This window comes from Rhinolophus sinicus, linkage group LG12 (assembly GCF_036562045.2).
Source record: "Rhinolophus sinicus isolate RSC01 linkage group LG12, ASM3656204v1, whole genome shotgun sequence".
In the NCBI taxonomy this organism is placed as follows: Eukaryota; Metazoa; Chordata; class Mammalia; order Chiroptera; family Rhinolophidae; genus Rhinolophus; species Rhinolophus sinicus.
This window is the reverse complement of record NC_133761.1, coordinates 57,550,193-57,576,611: the sequence shown is the minus strand read 5'-3', so window position 1 is coordinate 57,576,611 and position 26,419 is coordinate 57,550,193. Positions and strand designations below refer to the sequence as shown.

Genomic DNA, 26,419 nt, shown 5'->3' with positions numbered 1-26,419 from the left:
TGGGGATAGTGAGGAGCAAAGTCAACCATTAACATAAAGAAGCAAAAATTTCCCTTTAAATTTCTGAAGACAAATTAGGGAGAGAGAGAAGCAGAAATACACAAAATTTAGTGTTCCTGAGTTGTCTTTTCTATGGAGAATATGGAGCTCAAGTTCTGCACTGTTCTGAGATGCGTTGCTCTTCACTCTATCCCCCACCCCACCCCACGGCACAAATCACCATCAATGGACACTTCTTCTAGGAGGACTAGATTTACCCAAACCCCTTCTCCCTCCTTCCTGGACCAGGTGAGCTCATGGATGTACCCTAATAGCTGAAGCAACAGGGACCTGTGTACTCTGAACACAGTTCTTGGATTTCACAGGATTGGGGGCAGGAGAGTGTGACCTGCGGTTGGAAACGTGAATAGGACAGAAATAATCTGTTTCTTCGGAGTCCCACTGGCCACAAACTCCGTCACCCCTGCATGGCCCGCGAGGAGGGTGGCGGAAGGCAGCTGAACACCGAAGGCCACATGGTGCCGACTGCACCCCCCACTACCCCCAAGGCAGGGATCTGCCCTCTGCCTGATTTCTAACGAAATCACACTTTGTCCTGCAAAGTTTATCTTTTTGTCTGTTTTAGGTTAAACAAACAACCCGCAAATAGATAAATAAACTGGTCATTTGTAGCCATCCTGGAATATTCATCGCCTTGCAGCCGCAGGGGGCGGAAGCTAGAGGAAGCAGTGCTGAGAAGACAGTGTGGGAGCTGAGCTACCAGGTCCCACCCCCAGCTCCCAGGGCCCAAGCCTGTGGAGAAAGACTCCATACTCTGATAGGCCGGGAAGGGTTCTGCAGCTGCCCTCCTCCTGGGCTCCTGGCTAAGGGTCACACCATACTCAGTAGCCCCCAGAGGCCGGTGCGCCCCGGCCCAGCTGAAGCTGGCCTGCGACAGCAGTGGTTCAGCCCCAGCTCCCGCCGCGCCCGCAACCACTTGGCCGTGGGCACCACAGGCTCCTCGGCCCTGGCCCGCCTCTGCCTCTCAGCGCAGCCCCGGCCCGCCTGGCTCAGGGTGGCCGCGCTGGGACTGGCCGCGGTGGCTCTGGGGACGGTCATGCGCGGCCCGGCCGTTGCCCGCGGCTGCAGCAGGTGAGCACCGTGTCGCAGCTCTGGATCTACCCGGTCAAGTCCTGCAAGGGGGTGCCGGTGAGCGAGGCCCAATGCACGGCCAGGGTTCTGCGCAGCAGCCACCTGCCGGACAGGTATGGCAAGCCCGGGCAGGGGACAGCACGGGACCTGCTGGGGATGGGGGTGCGGTGGGGGAGGTCTGCAGAGTCCACCACCAGGTTGTTCCTCCCCTTACAAAAAGATCAGGAGCTGGGTCAGGCAAGGGCGAGGACAGAGAGCAAAGGTGGGCATCACCTCCCAACAGCGGACCCAGGGCGGGGACGCTGGGCCTCTGGGTCCCCACCTGCTTTTCCGGATGGCTGTCTTTCCACCTCCCACGGGCACTTTCATATCTTGCGTTCCCGCTGAGGTGTGGCATCGGTCCCCAAGTGTCTGCTTGTGCACACCAGCAAATTTCAGCCCCATCTAGTGGAAGCAGGTGAGCCAGGAAGTATTCCCTGCCTCTTTATTTTTAGTCACTGCCTCGTTGGGGCAACTTGGAGCCGCCGGAGCCCAGTTCTCAAAGAGCGCGCAATCATAACGATAGCAGTCGATGCTTAAGTTTCCTGCCGCTTAAAAACGCTATAGATTATTCTCCCTAATTCTCTCAAACACACTTTTACGGATAATGCAACTGAGGTCCAGGGCCCCACGTGGGAACAGGACTCTCCTCTTTAGCGCACTGGTGCTTTGTAAAACAGTGGTTTCATTAATGTGCTACCTGGGCAGGCACCATCTGTGAACTCCTGGGCTTCAGAGGAGGTTGCAAAGGCCCAGAGGAGGGAGTGGCTTTGCCCTCCCGTGGGTCTGACTTCAGGCTGCATCTTGTAAAGCTGCACTTCACTCTCCTTCCTCCCAGACCAGCCCTCACAGCTTCTGCAGGTAACACCCAGGACTGATGGGGGCTGCAACTTTTCCTCTTTCCAGCTCCTGGGATAGAAGGCAATTCGTGGCACAACTGAAAGGTGAGCTATGCAGCTATGCTTCAGGAAGGAAGCCAAAAATCCTAGCTCTTCCGTGGCTTGTACAGCGGGCTCTGAAACATGTAAACATTGTTTTTATAGGGCCAGAGGCAAAGAGCATTGTAATTGGATGGTATCAATTCAAAAAACGTTGTGAGCTCATATTACAATGGATAATATTATAATAAGAACTGGCATCTGTACCAGACACTATGGTAAATTCTTTATTTTTGTCATCACAATACCAGAAAGTGTGACCAAGAGATGCAAACAAAGGCATCCAGGGATAACTGACTCAATGTGACAAGTGCCAGGAAACACAGAGAAAGAAGCACTGAAACTGAGAGGGGAGGTCAGGAATGACTTCATAGTTTGAACTGAAAATTTAAAAATGTTTATCAGTTTTCCAGGCAAGGAAGTTGGGAGGCAAACATTCTGGAGAGAAGGAATAAGCTGGGTAAACACAGCTTAAGAGTACAGGTATATTGGGGGAAAGGCTGGTGCACTCTTAAATATTCACCCAAAGGAATTTAAAGCAGAGATTGAATAAACACTTGTACACCAGTGTTCATTACAACATTATTCACAATAGCTAAAAGGTAGAAGCAGCCCAAATGTCCATCAACGGACGAATGGATAAACATGTGGTCTATACACTCAGTGGAATATTATTCAGCCATAAAAAAGAATGAAGTTCTGATACCTACTGCAGCGTGGATAAACCTTGACTACATTGTGTTAAGTGAAGTAAGCCAGACACAAAAGAACAAGCATTGTATGATCCCAATTATGTGAAATGTCCAGAATAGGTAAATTCATAGAGACAGGAAGTGGGTTAGAGGTTGCCAGGGTCTGGGGGGGGAGGGAAATAACTATTGCTTAAGGGGGTACAGAGTTTCTGTTTGGGGTGATGAAAAGATTTTGGAAATAGATAGTGGTGATGGTTGCACAATATTGTGTGTGTACTTAATGCCACTGAACTGTGTACTTAAAAATGGTAAGAATCACATTTTTAAAAAAATCCATTCTCTGTTGGTGGACACTTGGGTTGTTTCCACCTTTTGACCTTGTGAATAATGAACATGGATGTACAAGCATCGGCCTGCGTGCCTGTTTTCAAACAGGGTATATACCTAAGAGGATGTCAGGTGTTTTCTGCTACCAATATTGTACCAATACATTTAAATTTAAAAAAATAAGAAAGGCTGGCATGTGTGATGGCACAGAAGGTGACAATGGCTGGACGGGCAGCTGGATTATAAAGGGCCTTGCCTGGCTCGCTGAGGAGTTAGTATTTTATCTTGAAAGCATGGAGGGACTTTGCAGGAGGGGGCGACATGATCAGATTTGTGTTCTAGAAAGATCAGACTACCACTACTCCTGGGAAGAATTACTAGAAAGACTATTCATGTGCTGCTACCAAGAGTTTGGCACAGGGCAAAGCTCTGTCCTCACCGAGGATGAGAGGCTGATAAAAGGGCAGTTAAGGGAAAGGCTTTCATTAGCCTCATTTTTCTAGTGTAGCTCAACCCATCAACCATAGGACCTGCCTTTGTTTTTTTTTCTAACGTCTATGGATGCCAGAAACACAATGATCCTCACTTCTATGATTCTAATCGTTCAATCCAATGTGAATTGAAATTACCAAAATGGCAATATGCTTAGCTTCCTGGGTAGCGGAGCTGTAACCTCCACAACTGCATTGTTCTTCTTCTGGAAATGGTTTTTTCTATTGCTTTGATTTCTCCTCTCCCCTCCACCCCCCGAAGTACCTGTAGACCGGGAGTACTGGCCCCGAAAAAATACTGTCCATATTAACAATAGACCTCTCAGGTAAATTGCAGAATTCACAGTTCTGAATATTGAAACACTGATTTTTTTTTTTTTTTTAAAGAGGAGGGTGGATTTGGCAAGGTGTACGTGACGTGGTGTGCTGCTCAGCTTAACTCCAAGCTCTGCGAACAATTCAGCAACAGTCTTCTTATTTCACTCAGCAGGAGCCCAAGGCCTACTGTGTGCCAGGTACTGTGCTTCCTTGGGCCCTTAATGTCAACCCCACCATCATACACGGTCTATTCTCAGCACATCAGTCAAAGCACTACTATAAATGTAAGTCACATCACGCCATTCTCAAAACCCTCTCAAGGTTCTCCATCTCTCTTCAAGTAAAAAATGGGTTCTTTCTGTTGACTGTCAAGGACCAACGTGACCCTGTACCCTGCTAGCTCCAGGGCTCCATTTCCTGTCACTCTTGCCTTCTTTCTCCCTCTGCTCCAGCCATACTTGCCTCCTTCCCACCCCAGGACCTTTGCACATGCTGATGCCTCTGCCTGGCATACCTCCCCTCTCATCCCTGTATGGCTCACTCCCTTACCTCTTCTTCTTCCCTGCTGGTCACCTTGAATCTTGCCCCTTGCCCCACTTAGAAACCCCTGGCCTTCTTTAAAAGCCCAGATAAAAAGCCATCTCCCCTGAAAAGTCAGCTCTGATCACCAGACCCAGAAGAGCTGCCACCCTTCTCTAAAGACACACACACTGTGCTGTATCTGTGCCTGTCCCATACCCAACTGGTGCTGTTTAAATGTCTTCCCACCTCCAGGGAACGTGTTCTGGTTGGAAGACTTTCATTGGCTCTTCTCCAGTGTTTAACACAGTTCTGGACCCAGAGTGTATGTTTTTAACTTACAATAGTTTCTCCTTTTCCTCCCTTTTGCCCAATAGATAATTTCTTTATGGTGGTATTTTTTACCCTATTTATCGGTGACTCCCTCCTTAACAGTTTTGGTTGCACATAAAGGGGGCTCTGGAATTATTTCTTTAAGTAATAATAAATTAATTTCCTAACTGGAACCCTCATTTCTCTCTTTTTGGATTTTTATGGTTTTTGTGACCACAGTGTCCCCTTGTGGTGAAACGTACACAGAACCGGCAGGGGCTGCCCAAACCTACAGTAGGTGCCCCGCTTTTTCATGATTAAGAACAACCACCACAAAATCGGCAATATATATTTCAAGGATAATCCACACTAGTAAAGTTAAAGTTCTGAGTCTGGAACTCATGTCTGACAAAGAACTGGGCAGGTTCATTTTAACGCACGGATTTTTGAGGGAACATTCAGGGCTACCATCAGATATTCTTGTCTCCTTAGTGTCCTTCCTTCTAAGGGTTGTCTGGAGTCCCCTTCCCCTTCTTTTTGTGCTTCTCCAAATCTCTGCCCTGGACAACTCAGTCCAGACCCCACCTTTTCCACAAACTTTCCCTAATCAGAGAGCCTGGGATTTGTTCTCCAAACGGCCAAAACGATTCTTGCCTGCACAGATAAACCAGCACATGCTTGTTGCTGGCTACTTTCTAAAAGCCTTTACTCAGTGTTTCTGGACCTTTCTAAAAGAACATTGATCACTAACTTCATATACGTATATCCTGTCTCTCCTGCTGGGTTTGCGGGACGCAATCCATTGATTTGATTTGTCCTGAAAGTAGGCTCCAGTGACCCCCAGCCGTAGGCAGGTGCCCGAGGAGCTTCCTGGCCTCCAGGGGAGATGCAAAGAGAAATGAGGCTGTTGGGCCGGCTCTGGATTTGTTCACATGCGGCCAGGGGAGATACAAAACTCACACATGTAATGGTGTAAGGATCTTAATACACCTTAGTCACTCACAAAGGGGTCTGACACAGCCTCTCCATATACCTTCCTCTCTTTCACCCACTCCTTCTGCTTCCTTGTTTCCCTGCCTCCCTTGAGTCAAGCAGGACCAGTCAGGGAGGCTTCCTGGAGGAGGTGAGTTTCCACCACAATTTGACAAGTGAGAGGAGAGGAAGCATTTCATGTCAAGTGAATGAACTGACGCATCAAAGGCAGAGAGAGGGAAAAGGAAGGTGTGTAGTTTCTCAGGACTGATGTAAAGTCTGTCATTTTTGACCTAAGTGGCTTCATGAGGTATCAACTCATGAGAAATCCTTCCATAGGTGTGTTAGAGCGAGGGCTCAGAAGTGCTCACGTGAATTTTGGGCTTTGTCCCTTAGGATTCGTGGAATGAGCTTATTCACAACGTGGAACTAAAAAGGATGATGGCTTGTTCCAGGTAAGGCACTTCTGCTGCTGCTAGGATGGGGTGTGGGGGCGAGGTCAGTCTGCTTTGGCCCTGATGCTCTGTGTGTGTGTGTGTGTGTGTGTGTGTGTGTGTGTGTGTCTCCAGGTGCATTTTAACCACAGTGGACCCAGGCCCTGGCGTCAGGAGCAGGAAGGGGCCGCTGGAGACCCTGAAGAGGTAGGGCAGGCAGTTCAATATCTCTGAGGGAGCAGTGAAAAGCCACACACATTCAGTCCTTGTGACTGTGTAATCTGGGCAGCGTTCCTGGGTGCTTTGGTTCCCAGAATACATGCTCGCACAAATAATTTTATTTTTCATTTGGATTTCATGATTCAAACAAATCAATTTAAAAAACAAAAACATTGTTTCGGTATTTTGGCAAATTATACTATGGACTGAGTATTAGACGATACCAAAATTTTATTAGATGTGATAATGGCATTGTGGTGATAGGAGAAATGTCCATATATTCTGGAGAAGGGTGTTCAAGTACGGAGGGGAAGTGGCATGATGTCTGGGATGTGCTATATAGTAACGTTAGCCAAAAAAAAAAAAAAAAAAGAAAAAGTCACACACAAAAAAATGTGTCAAAAATCTTAGTAAATACAATCTGAGTGATAATTATGAGGGAATTCATTACACTATTCTTTCTCTTGTGTGTGCTTTATAATTTTCATAATAAAAAGTTTTAAGTGAAAGACAATTACAAAGAATAACTAAATTGCATGAGAAGATAGTTAAGATAACATTAATTTTAAAAAGTGGATTACAAAATAACATATATAATATTTACTTTATTGTTTTTGTTTATTTGATTTTGCTTTGTAAAATAGGTAAATGCACATAAGTAGGCAAAAGCCTGGATACCTGTAAACCAAAATGTTAATGGAGGTGCTCTTTGGTAATGGAATTATGAAAAAAAATACATATATTTGCATATATATATATATATATGTTCATATACATTCTCTAAGACACTTTGGGGCTGTTATCTGCCAAATCTGGGCCCAAGATATTACTGAAACTCTGAAAGTGAACTAACGATGCTCGTCTTCATTTGTTCCCCCCCATAATACAGGGTCACAGGTGGGGTGTCAGTTCTCCTTGCCATCTCGGCCTTGACCCTGACTTGTGTCCTTGGGTATCACTTGTAGATGGGGACGGCGTGGGGGTGGTGACCTCTGCCTGGGGCAAAGCCCTGAAAGACTTGATGAAGGAATGAAGTTGCAGTGTGGCCATCTGGCATCAAAGCCATCATGAAAGAGCACATTAAGGGAGGGGGGTTATGCTTGGGGTTTGTGGGACCACACTCGCCGCCCTGGAATGGGAGCCATGCTGCCTCCCCTCTCTTTCAATCTCTCACCAGCTCATGGCCCTTTCGGTACCAACAATTTAGTTTCCTCTGGTCAGCACCCACCGTCTCAGCTGATCCTGCCATCCCAGAAGCTACTGTGTGTCCCCTCTCTGTCAGGAGCCCTGGCTCTGCCACACATGGTCACCAGCAGGTCCCCCGTCACTCAGCCCTGGGTGTTCTTCCCCATGAAATGAGCGGGGCACAATGCAATGATTCTGTGCCAAACCAGCCAAGTGACTTGGGAAATTGACCATCACCTTTTTTCATGCATCTTGTTCTCTCAGCCACCAACATGTCACTTGGTGTCTGGCACCTTTTTCTCTGGATTTAGAAAGTGTCTGCACTGGCAGGAATAGCCTCCTAAAAGCACGTCGTGACGTTGGGCTGCTCCTCTGAATCTTTAGTGCCCACCCCCTCCAGCATTGGGAGTTTGTGTTTATAGAACGACGATAATCGACCCCAAACACAGAGTGAGGGCAGGCAGACAGGGGTCACAGGGCACCGGCCCAGCTCTCCTGATCTTCTGCAGACTTTCTGCAGCCCCACAATCCCCCCTAATTGCCCTTAAGCCCCCAGGAGACAGAGCAGCCAGCCTAGGTGTCTTCTCCTATCTCTCACTGAGATTTAAATTGCCATAGAGGTAGTAATTTATGTCCTCCCCGGGACAGGTGGCCATAAATCGGGCAGAGAAAGGCCCGGCCGCATGCCATAAATCACAGGAAGGAAGGGAAACAGTGTGTGGAGAGCACCCTCTTCACTCCAGGACAGGATGCTCAGAGCCACCCTGCTTTCCCTCTCCTGTGTCCTCATGGTGCCCCAGGGCTGTGTTGCTTCCAAATGCAAGTTCTCAGAAGGCAGATGTCTCTGCTAGCCTTACCCAGGATGCCTGTCATCCCCTGGCCAGAGGTGCAAGGGAGCGCTTGTCTGTAAAACACTCAAGGCAGGAGGCACAGGGCGGCCTGTGTGCTAGCAGGAAACCTGGAGAGGGAATTGGTCTGTTCTTTCTTATGGGACAGTGACTTCCACGCTGGTTTCCCATAGCTTTCGGAGTGGCAGGGGGTTGTCATTGGTGCTTCCAAAGTATCTTGCTCCTAATAGAAACGAGGAAGCACGTTTGCTCAGTGGAAGCAAGGCTTTTGTTGGATGCATACATACTGTGACAATAAGGCCAATTGTCACTGGCTCTGTGTGTTAGATTGTGCTGTGCTGAGCTAATCAGGGAAGGATATAGTGGTGGTAACACAGGCCACCGCAATCTGGCTCGGCACCTGCTCATTGTGTGACACTGACACGTCACTTCGCTTCTTGCAGTCTCCGTTACTTTATTTATAAAAACTGGACTAATAGTACTTCTCCTGGTGGATCAGAGTCAGGCAATAAATATGATTTATTTAGAAATAGATGATAAAATACCATGCACGATGACCATGTAGGCTCTGGTCATTGACAGTCTTAGTTTCTGAACTTGACACCTGGGCGAAGGAGCAGCCTGCAGACACTTCTTTGCATTCTCTGAGGCTGCATTAAATGCAACCCAGCCGCAGCCTGTTCAGTCTGCAGCACTTCCACAGTTCTGTTTAGGTCTTAACCTGACCGTACAGGTCGTAGGGAGTGATCCTCAGAAGTGGCTTGTGCCCCTGGGTGGGGACCCCGCAGTGATCAGAGAACGTCTCTAGTCGTGGCTGAGTCACTGACCAGGTAATGAGTAAACCAGGCAGAGTAAGTAATGAGCAGCCTTCACTGGTGCACAGTGCTTTACAGGTAACAGGGTTTCCACTCGTTACACCCTTGAAGTATGGAGACCTCTAAGTTAAATAGAGTTTGTAATTTATTAATCCCAACATATATATCTATTTGAAGGCGTCATAGATCCATGTATGAGACAATACTGTTTTCAGTCTGTTGAACAAGGCTTCGTGTGCCGAGGAATTCATAACCTCAGACACTAACTCCTCATCCCCACAAGGGGGCGCTGCCGATCTCATTTATTGAGTCTTCCCACAGCCCTGCAGAGGCGGTATTAGCAGGAGCTGGTGGTGGGGCAAGAACTGGGGAGGCCTGGCCTGGCAGGCCCGCACCAAAGGGAAGCCCTGGCAGGCTGGGTCACCTGAGAGCCACCTCTCCACTCCCATAGCTTACTGCTTCTATTCCCGGACAGCAAAATGGACTGCCACCTGAGAACCAGGTGACCAAGTCTGTATGTGTACAAACCAACCCCCTCATTCCACCCTGCACAGTTTAAAGGGTTTCCCTTGGGTTCCCCAGGCCTAAGTGACCTGGTGGGGGTGTGAGTGTGATGTGAGTGGGTAATGGGCAGGGGCAGGTGAAACTCATGAGTGGCTACACCTTTGTGTAGAAGAGTGAATATTAACCCCCTCAATTGTTCCCAGGCCCGTGCGTGTACCCAGGAAGTCTATACATGACCAGAGGTCACATGCTTGGTGGGAAGAGTCTAGGCGATGGAGTCAGTCAGACCTGGGTTCTGACCCCAGACTGACCACTCAGCTCTGGGATCCTGAGCAAGGCTGTTCCTCTTCTGAGACCCACCTACACAGTGGGGACAGTACAAATTCCCAGATAGGCTGTTGTAAGGATTAAGAGAGTCTGTGTAGTGTTCTTTATAAACTGTCAATCTATAAGGTACAGAACTCCGATTCTCACTGCCCTCCCTGGGGTCATCAGAGCCCCAGACTGCAGAGCTTGGCAGCTAGGAGAAATCCACAGTCATAAAATAGCTGATCCATCCCTCATCCTGAAGAGACCACCCTCTGACAGACACAGATCCCCAAATGTCCCTGGTATTGCATGCCAATAGAGGAGAGGCAGGCTAGGAGAGCTGTCTGGGTTCCCAGGATCCAAGGTCAGTGCAGAGAGCTGACTATGGAGGAAGGGGATACCCTTGTCAAGGCAGGGCAGCCGGGGTCAGCAGCTCATGGCTTTCCTTCCTTCACTGATTTATTCATGTGTTTGTTCAACCGACATTAGTTTGAGTGGCTGCAGTATACCAGGCACGGTACCAGGCTGTAGGAATACAGCAATGAACAGCACAGACGTGCTGCTAATTCACCTCGTGCCTGCAGCCTGGGGACCAGCTGAAGGAGGCTTTAGATTGCACCCTCTCTGTTTTCTCATTAGCCATTTCTGATTTGAAGAACAAAATTAGGACCAAATTGTTGCCATGGTTCTTTTTTTTTAAGCATGGTAGAATGAAATGAATGCTTTCTATCAAAATGTTTTAAATATAAAAATGATGTAAAGTTGGAGTTAGCTGAAATGAGAAACTGAAAAAAACAACTTTCTCCTGGTGGGAAGGGGGAGGGGGAGACTCTCGCCACGTTATTCTCACACATCTGCTCGCTCTTCCTGGAGCCTCTTGTGTTTTCTGCCTGACAAAGATGTTCGTACTGCTGCTACTGGACGATCTTACGCACCAACACATTCATCCGTCCATAAAGGATTCTGGGTCACTGGTGACATATGGGGCCCAGTGTGGATGGGAGCAGTCCACAGGAGGTAGACACAGCTCCTGCTCTCCAGGGACTCCCTTTCTTGTAGAACAGATAGACATGTGCGTGTTCAAGGGGCAGGCAGAGAAAGCGGAGGGACCCTGTGCTTTCTTCCTAGGAGATGTAGCATTTGAGTTGGGCCTTGAGGGAAAGGTAAAATTCTAATCCACGGGGAACTGGAGGAAGGGCCTTCCATGGGAATATCAGAGGAATCACGGAGCCAATAAAATGCAAAGATGAAAGGACACTGAGGAATCCAATGTGGAACTGCATAGGTATATATGAGGGGCAGAGGGTGACAGGTTTGAAAAAACTGGCTGGGGCCCGGTAGGGGGCCTTGCACGCTAGACTAAAGAGTTGGAATGTTTTATTTTGAGTCAGTGGGGAGCCACTGAAAGTTTCTGAGCCTAGGAATGATTGGGCCAGAGCAAAATTAAGAAAGTAATATAGTGTAGTGTCAACAATGAATTGAAAGGGAGGGGGAGGGAGAATGAGGAAGAGAGGTTGGTTAAGAAGTTATTACCATAATCTAAGCGTGCAGAAAGCACGCTTGTGATAGTGGGTGAAAAAGGGAGCAAATTCAAATGAGGTGGTGCAGGAAGGACCTCAGGACTTGGCAGCCAGGGACAAGCTATGGAAAGCCAGGGAAAGGTGTAAAGGATGACTCCAGGACTCCAAGCCTGAGTGACTGGTATGATGGTGGTTCTAGTGACAACATGGAAGAGTCAGAAGGAGCCATGTCTGGGAAAAGAAAAGTAACAGCCTATGTCTATCATATCAAGTACCCATCTCTTGAAAAAGGGACTCTTACGTGGAGAGAAGACATGGGGATACTGCCACTGGCGACACTTCTGTAGTGTGTGCGCTAGGAGGCGCTGTTCTGTTAGACTTTGATGGGAGTGACGGTCTCTGGAGCTGGGCAACATGGCGGTGCTGTGTGGGGTGGATGCTGACCTCATCCAGAAGAAACCACATGCTGTTTGAGCTTTTGCTTCTGTTTGGCTGGGACTCATCATGGTCTTTCTTCTACCGCAGTTATTGCCTGTGGGCTCCTTCTGAACAAAAATTATACGGAAAATCACCTCTATGGACAGTGTTTTGTTCTAGAAAACCCAGGGACAAAGTGGGAGACCCCATGTACCTGCTGGGCCAGTAATAGGAATCATCAGATGTCTTTTAAAAAGTCCTCAAACGTGTCAACAACTTGAAGTGTGGTGTTTTGGAACCTCAGCATTTTCTTTAGGTCTGTGATTTCCAAGTGTTCTGCACATCTTTGTATTTCAATGCTTCCAGTGTCCTGGTGCTCAAAGCCAAGAAATATCGTCTTGATAACCTAGTAGGACCTCAGGAAGCCACATAAATGACAAGATACTGAAAACTCCCTGCTTAACTCTTGATTGTGGAATAATTCTTTCTCCTTCTTCATTCACCTACCCAGAGTGCTAACTTTCATCATCTCATTACCACTCCTTAGGGAAAGAGAAGAGAAGAGAAAGGGGAATAGTGGGTGAGCGAGAGGAAAGTCCTGGAAGGTTTTGTTATCTCATGCACCGGGCATGCAATGGAAATTAAATAGGTCCCCAAATAAGGCTGGAACGTCACTTCATTTTTCTCCTTAAGCCCAGGCTAGCTTTTGAAAAGCCATGTAGAGCTTGACCTTCAGGAAACACTTAAGAACCATACGTCATCTTAGATCTGTCACTATTGCTCTGTAGACAGTGTCCAAGAGGATTGGAAGAATCCTTCATAGCACGCAGCGACTCTGGGCTGTGGGACAGCAGAAATGTGAGGCAGGAAAACCAATTCCTGAGAGCAGTGTTGCTGTCAGACTCTGACATGGAACGTGTGAAAAGCAAGACCAACAAAAACCTTCCTTGCCATGAAACAAAGTATCAAATATATCCCATTTATGATCCCGAACTTCTCCCAATATATGAGTGAACAGTAGCACTAGAGAGGGCAACACCCCTAGTTTGATGTCTGAGATGCTGTCGGATGTTACCAGGGAAATGATGATGGCCCTCTTCACGTAAGAGCAAAAAGGCACCTTTTTGAAAGGAGGTGGTGCCATCTAGTGGCGTTGATTGGGAGCTCAGCCCAACCGTTGAAAAGATTGAAAAAATACCTGTGGATGGTTAGGTTTTAGTTTTTTTATCCTATAATTTTTTTTTTTTTTTAAAGGAAGCCGGGTGCCCTCCAGGTGTTTTGTGCTTCTCTGTGTTAGGCTTTTGATTTTCTAACAGCACACAGGAGGATGGCTGTTCTGTCATGTAGTCCTGGATCCTTGCCGGTCCCATCTATGCATAACTGGGTACTCCTCTTCAAGTTCACGGTGAAAAAGTTCTGAAGTCCACAGATGAGAAGAAACGTGACTGTGTGATTCAGAAGGAACCACTGAAGACCTTTCACAGGAGAAAAGGAAAACGTAAGTCAGTTTGTTTAAAAATCAGTATCTAAGGTTTCCATTGATGGAATTATATGACTAAAATCTGATAAAGTATCTTTGCTTGCCAGTTTGTTCCTTGAATGTATGAGGAAGCTGACTAAATCGTGGAAAAAATATTTCAAAATTGTTAATAAATAGAAGGTACTTTGACTAGTTTCAGATCTTACTAAATTCTTGGCACTGAGTTAGTCTCTGAGAGCTGACTGAGGTGAATGGACAAAGCCAGGTAGCTGTGCTACCTGACCACAGCTGGGTCCCTTACAGATGGGTCCACTCACACACAGCATCCCTGGGCAAACACCCATTTTTGAAGGACTGTCAAGTATCCATGCTTTTTACCAAAAGCTGTACATTTTTCGCTGGTTTTATAAAAAGTGTCAGACATGAGACACGAACCTAAGCTCTGAGGTAAAGTTACAAGTTAACAGGTACATGTATATATGTTTTCTGGTTGGTGAATTACTGCAATTTGTTCTCTGCACTCTTGATGTGATGGGAAGAATTAAAATAATCGACTCCTCTAGCCCATCACCTTCCCCAGTAAAACCACTTTATGCTGAAACTATGGATAGATTGTGGCAAAAATAAGAGTTCAACCAGTAGTCTTACTAAGGGACCTCAGGAACTGATAGGAGAATGCCCATAGGATTTAAGAAACCATGGCTTCTCAAATCTAATTTCTTTAGGATTTAAGAAGTATTGGCTTTCTGAGAGGAGCCCATAGTTAGGGACTGCAGAGAAACTGAAGGTCACTCTGGCGGCTATCCCTAGGTATTTATAATGAGTGGCAAGCTGAATGCCTTAGTCATGAATTTCTAACCCCTTGTAAATAGTAATCCACTTCCCCTGTGGCCCAGTATGTGCAAAGGCCACACTTCATGCAGACCCAGTCATTTTCTGCATTGCAGGGTAATCTTAAAATGGAAGGGCGTACCCAGACACCCTCCTCATTTTGGGGGAGTCTTCTGTTCCTCAGAGTGTGCGGAAGGATCCTATTTGAAGAGAAAGGTTCCAGTGACCTCTAGAATGTCAGATTAGCTGCCAAGCTTTCTGTCAGTGAGATTTAAAAGCCATTTACTTGTGTTTATTTTATATTTATGAGTTGGTTAATGCCAGAGGCAGGGCTGAGGTCTCGTTTATTTTGGATACTGAACGTGTGCACACAATTCCGCTTGAAATATAGGATCAGGGATACAGACCCTCCAGCCCTTCAGAAAGGTCCTAGAGCTGCGTGCGGGTGGTAGACACTTGAGGTCAGGCCAAAACATCCACTCCTGGTGGCTGTTTCATTCTGGGTGGCAACTTTATCCTGCCGTCATGGCAGAGAGTTACAAACCTAGACCTGGAGATCTTGAAAGGGACTTCTAGGCAGGTTGTGTAATGGCTCACGTTCATGGCTGTTCTGCTGAAAAAGTTAGAAATTCACAAGCAGGAAGTAGAAGCAGCAACAACTGCACATGATGGGAAAGAAAACTCAGGATGGGCTGCTGGAGGTGAGGCACCTGTCCGACAAGGGGAACTACCCCTCCACTGCTGCCACCCTTAGTGATGGAGCGGGAGCAGGGGAAGAAGATGCACTTGGGGGAGGGCCGCCAATTTGGTAAAACGTGGTGTGGAGGCAGGGCGAGCTTGACTAGCCAAGTGTGAATCTGTGAACCATCCATGAGGCTGTCACCACCAGGGCTGGCACCACCAGGGCTAGAACCCCAGGCAGGTGCCCTCCAGAACTGTGTGTGATACGTTAAAACAATCCATGAGGGCGGACAGCAGAGGTGGGAGGTCACTCCAAGGTGCTAGAGTGGCTCTCAGACCAGTTCTCCATTGTAGGTGTAATCAGGGTGTTGGTGCCATATCCTAACACTGCACTTCCCCAAGTGTTTTTGGTCCGTGGAATTCTGAAAGTTTGTCTGAAAAGGGTTATTGGTCCCTGGAATTCTGAAAGTTGAAGGGATGCTTCTCAAAGAAACTCATAGACCAGTCACTTTGGGAAGTCCTGCATGCCTCACTCTTCTTCAAAGGCCAGCAGCTCACTGAAGGCGCTGGAGCTCTGCAATGAGGACTTGTATTGGTATTTAACACCACCCTCCCCAAAGCTCTATTTCTGACTCCCTTTGAGAAACATTGGTCTGATCTCTAGAAGGAGCATCAGTCAGGGGCATGGAATCGTGGTTAGCAGGAGAGGAGTGTTCATGGGAAGGTCAAAGAAGTTAAAAGGGGCCCCATGGAGGAGGCCTCTTTTGGGATAATGCTACCTCTGTCTTCCTTGTGGAAGGATGGGACTGGGGCTTAAAAGGTTAAAGGGGGTATGGAGAGAGTATCTTAGACCAGCTGTCCTGTTACGGGTCTTAGGGAGAAGCATTCCCCTTCTTTGGACTCATTTTCTAAACCTACATTCATGGATGTAGGATGAGAGGGAGTAACCTAGACTCTAGTCCCAGACTTACAGGAATACCACGTGATGTAGGCACTCCAGATGGTCCATGCACCAGGGAGGGGTACCATTTTTCTGTCTGCTGCCTTCACTTCTCTACTGCAACTCCTCTCACGTAGACTTACCTCCCACCACATTGAACAGAATTACCCCAGGACCACATGCAAATATGCACTTTATACTCTGATCTCATATCAGCAAGAACAGATATTGTTTGCTTCCACCATGTTCTTAGAAATGGACAAGTGAGTTATGATAGCATCTCAAGTTACCCCATTTCAAGCAAGGAGAAGAATCTGGCTCAGCACCATAAGTGTTTTTGGAATTGGGATAATAAAAATGCATTTTTAAAAAATCTGAGGTATCTCAATGTTAGCTCTGACTGCACTGTTCCGAGGAAGAAGCCCAGGCCACAGCTTTGACTATGATCCTGCTCTCCCTCAAACACAACTGATGGGGGCCTGGTGGGGCCACCTGGTCCCATGCTCTTTGGCTAGCGGAGAAGAAGGAGTTGCCTTAATCGCATTATTCGTCTTCATGGACAGGCTGTAGGTTGTATTAAGTAACAAAAAGGGCTGAGAAATGACTTCCCATCCAACTTCTTCCAAGGCTGATGGGTAGGTCAAGTTCACACTCTCATCTGGCTATTGACCAACCTAATCTGTTTACCCTTGGTGGTCCTCAGTCATGCTCCCTTACGTCCACAGGACATTCTAAACTGCTCTTCCTCCTACCTCCTTCCTAAGCCCACGGTCCCTGATATTTTCCCTGCATTCCCTTCTCTCTTCCCTCTATCAGTCCCTGACCTATGTCTTCAATAGTCCAGACTCCAGTCCTGGTGGAGTCTTGTGGGCTCTGCATCAAGTCTAACCTCTAGCTCTCTCTTTGGGATTTGCTGGGAGTACTGTCGATAAAGTATTGTTGTCATAATTATTTTTGATAAATATTTTTACACCTAATAAAGTCTCAGAGAGATTGCATTTCCTTGGTCTAGGGGAGGGCCGCCTTCCAGATGACTTGCCCAGCAATTAAAGTGGCTCGTTAGTTGAAGGCCCAGGACGGCCGAGGACAGCTGGAGAGCTCTTCTTTGCAAGCAGCTCTGGTTAACATCAACCGGGAAAGCTCTTTGTAAACACATGAATAATTGATCGTCCAGCGCTCACATAGCTACCGAGGATCTGAGCCCGTATGACTCATTTGCGAGCCATTCCTGTCGTCTGGATGCCATAACATTGGAGGAATGATGATCGTTTCTTGGAGATTCTTCTGTGGCTAGAGTTGCCAAGACCAAGGCTGTAATGGTTTGTTATGATGACCTTTGTTATTCCATTAGGCTCAATTGCTTTAAAAAATGATGTGTGCATACTTTCGGAACGTTTTTACCCTTTACGTTGACCTGACATCATAGTTTATATTACAAAATGTATTAATGACAGAGGAGTGTTTTCATGTCCCAAGGACAAATTTTAACAACCATAATCTGCCCTTAGTCATCATAAATATAAATGTATTGGTCAAACAGATCTCGTTAATGTGGCCAAGACAAATGCAAGTCTATATTTTAAGGCAGTTGAAGTCCTAGGGAATATATTTGGAGCTTTTTGTGGAGCTAAGAGATCTTGTATATGTGCTATCAAAAGGCTGAGAAAATTAACATGTTTCCCCGTCTCGTTTTACGTTGGACAGATATAAACGTCTCGGGGATGTCAAGTAAGATTGTTCACATAGTTTCTGGACACCATTAATCTTAGTTCTTAAAACCATCTTCTTCTCATTATCCTCACAGGGCTTTGGAAAAGAAATAAAATAAAGATTTCAAGTCTTAGCAGTCTATTGCTTAACCACATTTTCCTGAGTCTTACACGGCGTCTTCAAGTTTTAATTATATTAATCCCCTTGGCCCCCACATTGCGCTTCCTGTGGGAGGAGACCCTCTCCCTCAGATGTTTGTCTGACATTTTGCATCATTCCAGTTGGCAGTCCATATGTTGGCAGATGATGTTCTGGGCATAAGCTGTAGGATGGATCAAACACTCTGTCTTCCTCTTCGTTACACCACACTCAGAAGTATTGGCCTTTATTCATGGTGTCCACATTTTAAGCGTCTCAGGCAGGATATAAATCCTTGTTTAAGAAACCCTTTTGAATCATGTTTTTATTTTGAACCATGAAAATGCATTGAAGACCGTAATGTCTCAAGTGCTTCTCTCTGAGAGAGCAGACTGTTCACAGAAGTTTAGTTCCTCTCCCCCAGATGGGGTAAACATGGTGTCATAATTAACCTCTGTGTGGACGATGGTCACCTGGCTATAACTGTTGAGCACTTCCATTAAAACCATGTACCCTTCTTCTCTTAGAAGAATCTTCTCTTCTGAATCTGCTGTGGCCTTTGGCAACACCACATATTGGGCTTTAGAAATGTGATTTTACCTGGAACGTCTCTGGGACTAGGGATTGGGTTATTTTCAAAATTGTGTTGGTGTGAGGCCAGTGCTGTGATAATGTGCTGTGTGGTTAAAACTTTTTGATCTCTTTTAAAAGTGAGGCACATATACTGAAGATCATAGCAGCACTATTCACAATGCCAAAAGGTGGACGCGTCTCAGGTGTCTGCCAACAGATGAGTGCATAGACAAAATGTGGTATATCCATACAATGAAATACTAGCCTCAAAAGGGAAGGAAATTCTGACAGATGCTACAAAATGGAGGACGTTATGCTAAGTGCACTAAGCCACTCACAAAAAGACAAATACTGTATGATTCCACTTATCTGAGGGACCTAGTGTAGTCAGACGCATAGGACCAGAATGTAGGATGGTGAGTGCCAGGGGCTGGGGGAGAGGAGGATGGGAATTATTGTTTAATGGGTACAGACTTTCAGTTTTGCAAGATGAAAAGAGTTCTGTGAATGGAGGGTGGTGATGGTTGCAAAACAGTGTGAATGTACTTAATGTCACTGAATTGTACTCTTAAAAATGGTTGAGAGGGTACATTTAAGTTGTGTGTATTTTACTGCTATTAAAAATAATAATAATAAAGAAAATAAGATGAGGCACATCAGAGACTTGGAGTTGAATTAATTCAAACTCTAAGGCCCCTTCCTGGCAAGACGGCCCCGGCCACTGAAAGAACCCAACCCTACCCAGAAACATCAAGAACGAATCTTCTTGCTGAGACTAAAGACAATAAGAAGTTGAAATGTAATGTCTTTGAACTTAACCTTGATTGCGGGTAAGATAATTTAACTTCAGACTTTAGTTTCTTGTTTTAACTTCTTTGGACCTTAACTTGTAAGGGGGTTTAATTTTGGACTTGGGACTCCTTGGTAATTTGACATTTTGAGGGGGTTAAGTTCAAGGGTAGAACTTTGTACTGTCGGCAACTTATTGTTGGGGTGGCTTTATGATATCATTGGGTTTCACTGCGTAACCTCTGATAGGTGATGTTGGTCAATGTGGCTGGAAATGAGTTGAGTTGGGAAATTCTTTACTACAGAAAGACCTTAAAGAATATCATGTACTGTACTGACCCATCTCAGAACCTTATGGGACCAGGAAGATCTATAAATGGAGCAGTGGCTGGTGTTGGGGTGGGGGTTAGTTCCCTCTCTGAAGATGTGAGCACTTCCTGTTGACCACAGGCATGATGGTTAAACACAATGGGTTCAAAGAACAAAAACAACGGAGGAATGTGGAGTAGAGCTGACAGCTTCCCTACAAGCTGCTTCAGTATTATAATCACGCGTATCCCTCATGTGTCCTAATGAAGGGATAGTAATTAGTCTTGGCCCCTGTCTGCCTCTGCACACTTTCCTACTCAGGAGAGATCTAACTGGTAAATTTGGGAGCACAGTTGAGCTCTGCTCCTCTGCCTCCCCCTTGCTTCTTGGACTCTGGCTGCCTTCAGGGTGTTGGGACCCTGACTTCTTCAGTCCAAGTGTGAACTTGGCAGAGAAACCCTGCCCTACATGGAGAGGCCTGCAGTTTTGTCCAGCGCTGCCTTGGCGAGGAGGCTAAATTCAACACAGTTGAACAACACGGGTTTGAACTGTACAGGTCCACTTATTCGCAGATTTTCTTCAATAAATACATACAGTAATGTATTTCCTCTTCCTTATGACTTTCTTAATAACGTTTTCTTTCCTCTATCGTAAGAATACAGTACATAATACATACAACATACAGAATATGTGTTCATCGGCTGTTTATGTTATTGGTAAGGCTTCCGGTCAACAGTGGCTGTTTGTAAAGTTTTGGGGAAGGCAAAACTTATATCGGTATTTTCGGCTGTGTGGGAGTCGGTACCCCTAACCCTGCATTGTTCAAGGGCCAGCTGTACTGTGACTCAGTATTAGAAATTCCATCGCTTCTATCGTCCTAAATCAAGTCCTCCAGCCTAGCTTTTGTCAGTAATAAAACAGATATTTTGATCTCAAAAAAAAGGATTGTTTTAAACTTTAGAACTACGTCCACACTCTAATTGTGCCTCACATTTGTGGAGTGCCAAGAAGTCTGCCCAGGACTTTTGCCCAATGCATGCTGTTGGATCTTCCTGACAATCCAGTGAGGCCAGATGGATGTGACAGCCTTCTGTGAGCTGCTCCAGAATGATAATCACGTGTGTCCCTAACTGCATAACGCATGTCAGTGAGGTTTGAAAAGGTTAAGTAACTTGCCCGTGTTATAGGTGATGGGCTAGAATTAGAACTCAAGGCTTTTGACTTCTGGCAACGTGCTGTTAATGCAATTTATTTAACTTGTTGGCAAGAATTAATATGAAGAGTGGTAGTGTCTTCAACTAGAAACTGGTTTAATCCTACAATCTTGTTTTGAAACATTGGTTAAAGAGAACTGTAACACTGGGGTGTGTGCAAGCTGTAGTGTGTATGTGGATTATCTGGGCACCTTGTTTGGAATGGATATTTTTGTATCTGACACCCAGACATCCCAGCGTGGGTTTGCGCTAAGACCCAGGAATTCTCATTTTTATATGGACCCAACTTTCTAAACTCCTACCTGATGTTCTGTAGATCAGGTTCTCACACATCCTCACCCCACTTTCATGTTGACATTCTCTTTAATGGTATGTAAACACTGGCATGACAAATCCTGGCTTTCTTAGAAAAATAGAACTCGCTTGAGTATATCATGGTTAAACGTGGATGTGCCCATTTTGGGTGCTGGGTTTAACTGATTCAAACATACATCCCCTAGCCCTCAAGGGACCACAGTACCCACTGTGGGATATGTGGAGGAGCATCTGTGCCTTGAAAAACAGCAGAGCTCTGCAGGTACCAAACCTACACCCTGGGCCTCCAATCAACTGAATTAACTACCCCATCATTAACTAAACCTGAATTTATAAGCCAGGAAAAGACAATGCTTGGGGCTTAATAACGGTGTACAAATTGTGTACCAAATGCCTGTGTGTGCATGTGTGTGGTGGTAGAAATAATGGGAAAGGATGCTTTGTAAGAATATTTGCTTTTTTAAAACCAGATAGTGCCTTTTAATGAATGGACAAATACGAGGCCCCAAATATAGCACTAACAATATAAAGAGCATGAGAGCCAAAGGTATGGCGTTTTGTTTATTTTTAGGACAAGGTAAGGATTTGCAAAGATGGTGAGTGATTGCCTTGTTCTCTAAGAGCTCAGGGAGACTGTGTGTGTGCCAACTGGTTTTCCTCTTTCCACCTCCCAACTAAGCTTCAGAGGAAACTCTTTTCATGTGAACTGGAAAAGATGAATTTTAAGCTTCATTGAGAGCTTTAAAACCTTAAAACTTCCTTGAAAATAACCTGTCTCTCAGGAATCTTCGGTCCCAAAGAATTATAAAGCTTTTCCTTGGGCTGTGGAATGGCCACGTTATTAGCTACGATCACTTAAGACTCTGAATAGAAGGATGTCATAAATCTGAAAGTATTTGTTCTGGTTTGTGACTAAGCAAAACTGTATCATGTTAAATCAGATGTTGTTACAAACATATGAAACGGCACATTTTTTTTCCAACTTGGGGCATTGTGGCATGAAGCTTCTGGGAATGTTAAAAAAGAAAAATGTTTTTACAGTCTTGGATTCCAAGCCTGGTTGTAGCTAGGTTTTCTTCTTTCTGAACATGAATGCTAAAGAAAAGTCCTTCTGTTTAGCTCTCTGTATTTTCCCCGAGAGTTTGCAAGGCTGAGTAGAGGCGTTCTTACTCCTTTGCGGGCTAATCCATGGAAGTCAAACTGGAGACCTGAGCAGCGGGCAGAGGTGTGTGTGTGTGTGTGTGTGTGTGTGTGTGTGTGTGTGTGTGTGTCTGTCTGTCTGTCATGTGGAGCGGATGAATGGCATCCTAGCACCCTGGAATGTTTGGGTTGGAAAGGACCTTAGGCACAATCTAGTTTACCAACTGCCTCATTACCCAGGTCATGTCCGTGAGCCCGGCCCTGTGTGATGACAATCATGACCCTGGGGAAAGTTGCATATTTGCTTCTGGTAAGTGGTCATTGGCCTTCAGTTATCCACCTCCAAGTGATGGTTATGCCATTATATGGTGCAGACAATGGCGAGAAATGAATGACAAAGAAGTGATAACATACGGACTGCCAAAAAGTCATCATAGTTTTTCTTGTGTTGGCGCTTCTGGTTAATTTTTCTTAAGGTTTTGGAAACTGCAGTTTCTAAATATATTACTTTTTATAATTAAGAAAAAAGAATGTATAAAAAATACTCTAGCTTCAGAATGTTTGTGTATTTAATAATCATCTTGTAAAAGGTGATTTAGGATATCGACAGTATTCTGCTGACTGTTGAGAGCCACATGGCCTGGCATGGTAGCCATTGAAATGGAGCTGTTGAAATGTGCTGGTCCAAATCGAGATGCACTGTATGTGTAAAATACACACCAGATTTCAAAGACTTGTACAAATAAGATTGCAAGCTACCTCAGCAATTATTTTTATCATGGTGACGTGTTGAAATGATAACCAATTGGGTAAATGGGGTTAAAGAAATTATTAGAATGAATTTCCTCTGTTTCTTTTTATCTTTTGAATGCAGCTACTAGAACATTTTAAATTACATGTGTGGGTGTGGTGTAAAGGATAGAAAGTTAGCAGTCTTCTTACAAGGATGGAAACACCCTTGGGCCTGTATAACACACAGAGAGCTAAGGCATTGCCATCTCCTTGTCAGGTAGCATCTCAACATGGTTTTGAGAAAGGTGAGTGACTGCTTCACGGGTGTGAGGTTTCCTTCTGGGGTGATAAAAATGTTCTGGATCCAATGGTGATGGTGGCCCAATATTATGAACGTACTAAATGTCACTAATGGTATGTTTTATGCCATGTGTATTTTAACACAATGAATAATGACATAGGTGGCTCACATTATACTTCTGTTATTCATGCTTTTTTAAGGTAAAGAGGCAGAAGGTGTGGCCTTGCTTAAAACTGGGTCTCTAGAAATAGGGAAAAACGTGGAAAGAGGCAGGGATGGGCTGAAAACTGCTGGGAGCTGTTGGCACGCTTTTGTCTCTCGGTTTGTTAAAAAATCTGTACATGTGTTCCAGTTTCCTGCCATCCTTGCAGCCCCGGAGGCCTTAGCTTCATGTGTCCCTATCTCTTCACGGTGCCTCGTCTTTATCTCATTCCAGTTTTCCTCCACAGTTGGCCTTCTGCCACTACTAAGTTTCTCACTAAGATAATTCTTTACCCCAAATTCCTTGCAGTTTGTGTGGTGTTAAGGAGTTAGGGATCTTGACAGTTGAAAAGAGAATAGAACACCCAGGTCAGGCTCAACAAGCTCCCCTGCCTCCCAGATATGTTGATTAAGAAAAATTAAAGTCTCTTCTGTGCATCTCTGGAATCCAGCTTCTTCAGTGTAAACCCCGAGAGGCAAAACTGGCCTTCCACGTTAGAAGTCAGCATGGTGGTCGTTGGAGGTTGTGGGGGTGAGCAGGGAGGGCTGTGGCTGTTTCGGGGGCACCCAAAAGGGCTTCTGGAGTGGGAACTATTCTGTTACTGGTCCATACAGATTACCGCAACGTGTCCATTTGGTGGAACTTTCCTGAGCCAGTGACTTGTGTGTTTTTGAATGTGCATAGCACATCAACACACAATTAAAAAAAAACAACACAACACCAATCACCCTGTGAGGTGCATATGTTTTTGTGTGTTAAGCTAACAGTCCTGGAGTGAGAGTGCAGTGGGGTGGGTGAGTGTTCCGTGAGGATGGCTGCCTGGGGATGCCTGTCAAGGAGGCCCAGGTAAGGTGGCCTCTGGAGGTGCCCCCCGCCCACAGTCCTCAGACTGGAGATTTGTGAGTGAGTGACTCACCTCAGAAAATCCACCTGGGTACTTTATCTGTCGTCTCTCCATTTGGGGCAGCTACACGCTTAGAGACCACGGAGAGGGGACATGGGAGTCAGGTATTGCTTACTTAGAGGTTCGGTCAGTTGTGGATGTAGGTGAGACACCCGAGGACAGCCACATTCTTGGGAGAGTTTAGAATTCTTCCTTTGCTGTAAATAGACACCCCCAAGGAGAGGAGGGATTGCTCGGGAGTAACCAGGCCCTGCGGTTATCACCTACGGAAATCCTGTGTGGTGGTAAATACAGCCCTCAGCCAAGCCTGGAGAAGTGATTAGGGGAGCAGAGAGGGGCTGACAATGCTAATGTGGGAGGTTATTAGCCAGATAGTGGCCGGGAAACCAGGGGTGAGGGGGATTGGGGTTGAAGGAGCCTAAGCGGAAATGGGGGAGGAAAAATAAATAAATGAGATAAGCCATTTCATTTGCTTCCTCCCTTATTGCCCTTTTGTCTTGTGCTCAGGACCACGGTCTCCCCTGACGTCTCCTCTTCTGGGGACAACAGCCTGGTGGCTGATTTTGAAAAGCAGGCCTGGGTCCGAGCTCCTGGGCCTGCACCCTGCGCTTTGCAGTGAACTTCTACACCACATGGCCTGCTGGGCGTGCTACCCAGAGCCAGCCCTGGGCAGGCTTTCCACAAGCTCACAGCCCTGCCCCCACCTCTACAGGTGCAAAGAGCCCAAGGCGACATGAACAGCTGGACCCTCGGACCCCACACACAGGAGACCCCACATGTTAGGGTCACCGTGGGTCTTGGGTCAAGATTGCCTAATACCAGTGTTGTTGGCCTGTGGAAAGGTTTTCCTTGTCGTGGGTCACAACTGGAAGTGATCAGTAATGGCCAGGTCTGCCCACCTTCTGGAAGGAGCACTCCAGGTTCCAACACCAACATCAACTGGTTCCCTTGGAACAACTTTGGACCTCAAGAGACGGGCGAGAGGGAAGGGTAAGTGGCTGGGAGAGTAAGTAGCCTGTCCACGCCCAGCTCTGGCTCTGCTGGCAGTGTGACCGGGGACAGGTTTCCTCACCTTCCTGGGCCTTTCTTCAGACATCCATAAAATAGGGATGATGATAACACAACATATCTCACATGCTGATGCTAATACCTCACGTATACCTGGGGATCTGATGGCGTATATGTTAGAAGCACTTGGCAAACTGCAGACTGCCTGAATATTAGCTTTCTGGTACAGGTTGGAAACCTGCGTACTATGAGGTGTGTGGAAAGTAAGTCATTACCAAGAGCTCGGAGAACACCCGTGTGTAGCAGGTCTACTTTTATAATACTTGAGAGCATCTTTAAGGAGACTCGTTACCCTGACTAGAGCAGTCAGCCCCACCACTTGCCCAGAGCTCATACTGAAGAGAGAAGCAGCAACAGAAAGCCAGGTTCTTGGGGTGGCATCTGGGGGCTTACATCTGAAATCACTTTGTTCTCAGTCCCCCCGGGGGGGCATTTCTGTCCTGCTGGGCCACACGTCCACCGCGGTGATGGGATCACTGCACGAAACTCACTTCTTCCACAGCAGTCAAGCCTCTAGAAGTTATCTCTGCGTTGCTCGTTTACACCCAGGCCAGCAAACCCCCGTCTCTGTTAGACCTGACTTGTCAAGCACCCTGCTCAGTTGGAAGATGTGACGGGCCAGGGTACTATGGAGAGGGCGAAGATGTCAGGAGTGTCCCTCTGAATGGGCTCCATAAAGACTGAGGTATTAGAGGCAGGGAAGAGACCTTAAAGCTGGTCACTAAATACACATTGAACATCCACTACGGGTTAGGCATGGTTAGTCACGAGCAGCACACAACAGACCCAGCAGTCACGAATGGAACCTTTCACGCAGTAGGGAAACCGGGCATTAAGCAACTAATGACCCAAAGAATTACAGGTTGCCCCCACTACGTGAAAGCAGAGCGTGCCTACGAAACCTGTTCTGCGAAAGCCTAACTGGTATGAAGCGAAGAAGCAATCACCTTAAGACACACCTTGCTAACAGATGCACAGAGTAAATCGAGTAAAAACCCAGCTGTTCATTATCTTGGTTCAGAGCTCTGGGGCTTGATGCTGAGATGCTGAGTGTCGTTCCCAGGAAGACGCTTGTTGGGGCCAGTCTCACCGCTCGTGGTGC

General features: G+C 46.2%; 1 long non-coding RNA gene and 1 other non-coding gene across 2 annotated transcripts; both read left to right on the top strand.

Moving 5' to 3' along the window:
* Positions 1–467: 467 nt before the first annotated feature.
* Positions 468–10,782, top strand: LOC109452355 (mitochondrial amidoxime-reducing component 1). The gene is made up of 6 exons (XR_012490651.1): positions 468–518; positions 650–1,244; positions 2,077–2,114; positions 4,006–4,133; positions 6,136–6,194; positions 6,309–10,782. It is a non-coding gene; the product is annotated as a mitochondrial amidoxime-reducing component 1 (long non-coding RNA).
* Positions 10,783–23,014: 12,232 nt separating this feature from the next.
* Positions 23,015–23,140, top strand: LOC141567967 (U6atac minor spliceosomal RNA). Its single transcript, XR_012491011.1, has one exon. It is a non-coding gene; the product is annotated as a U6atac minor spliceosomal RNA (small nuclear RNA).
* Positions 23,141–26,419: the final 3,279 nt, after the last annotated feature.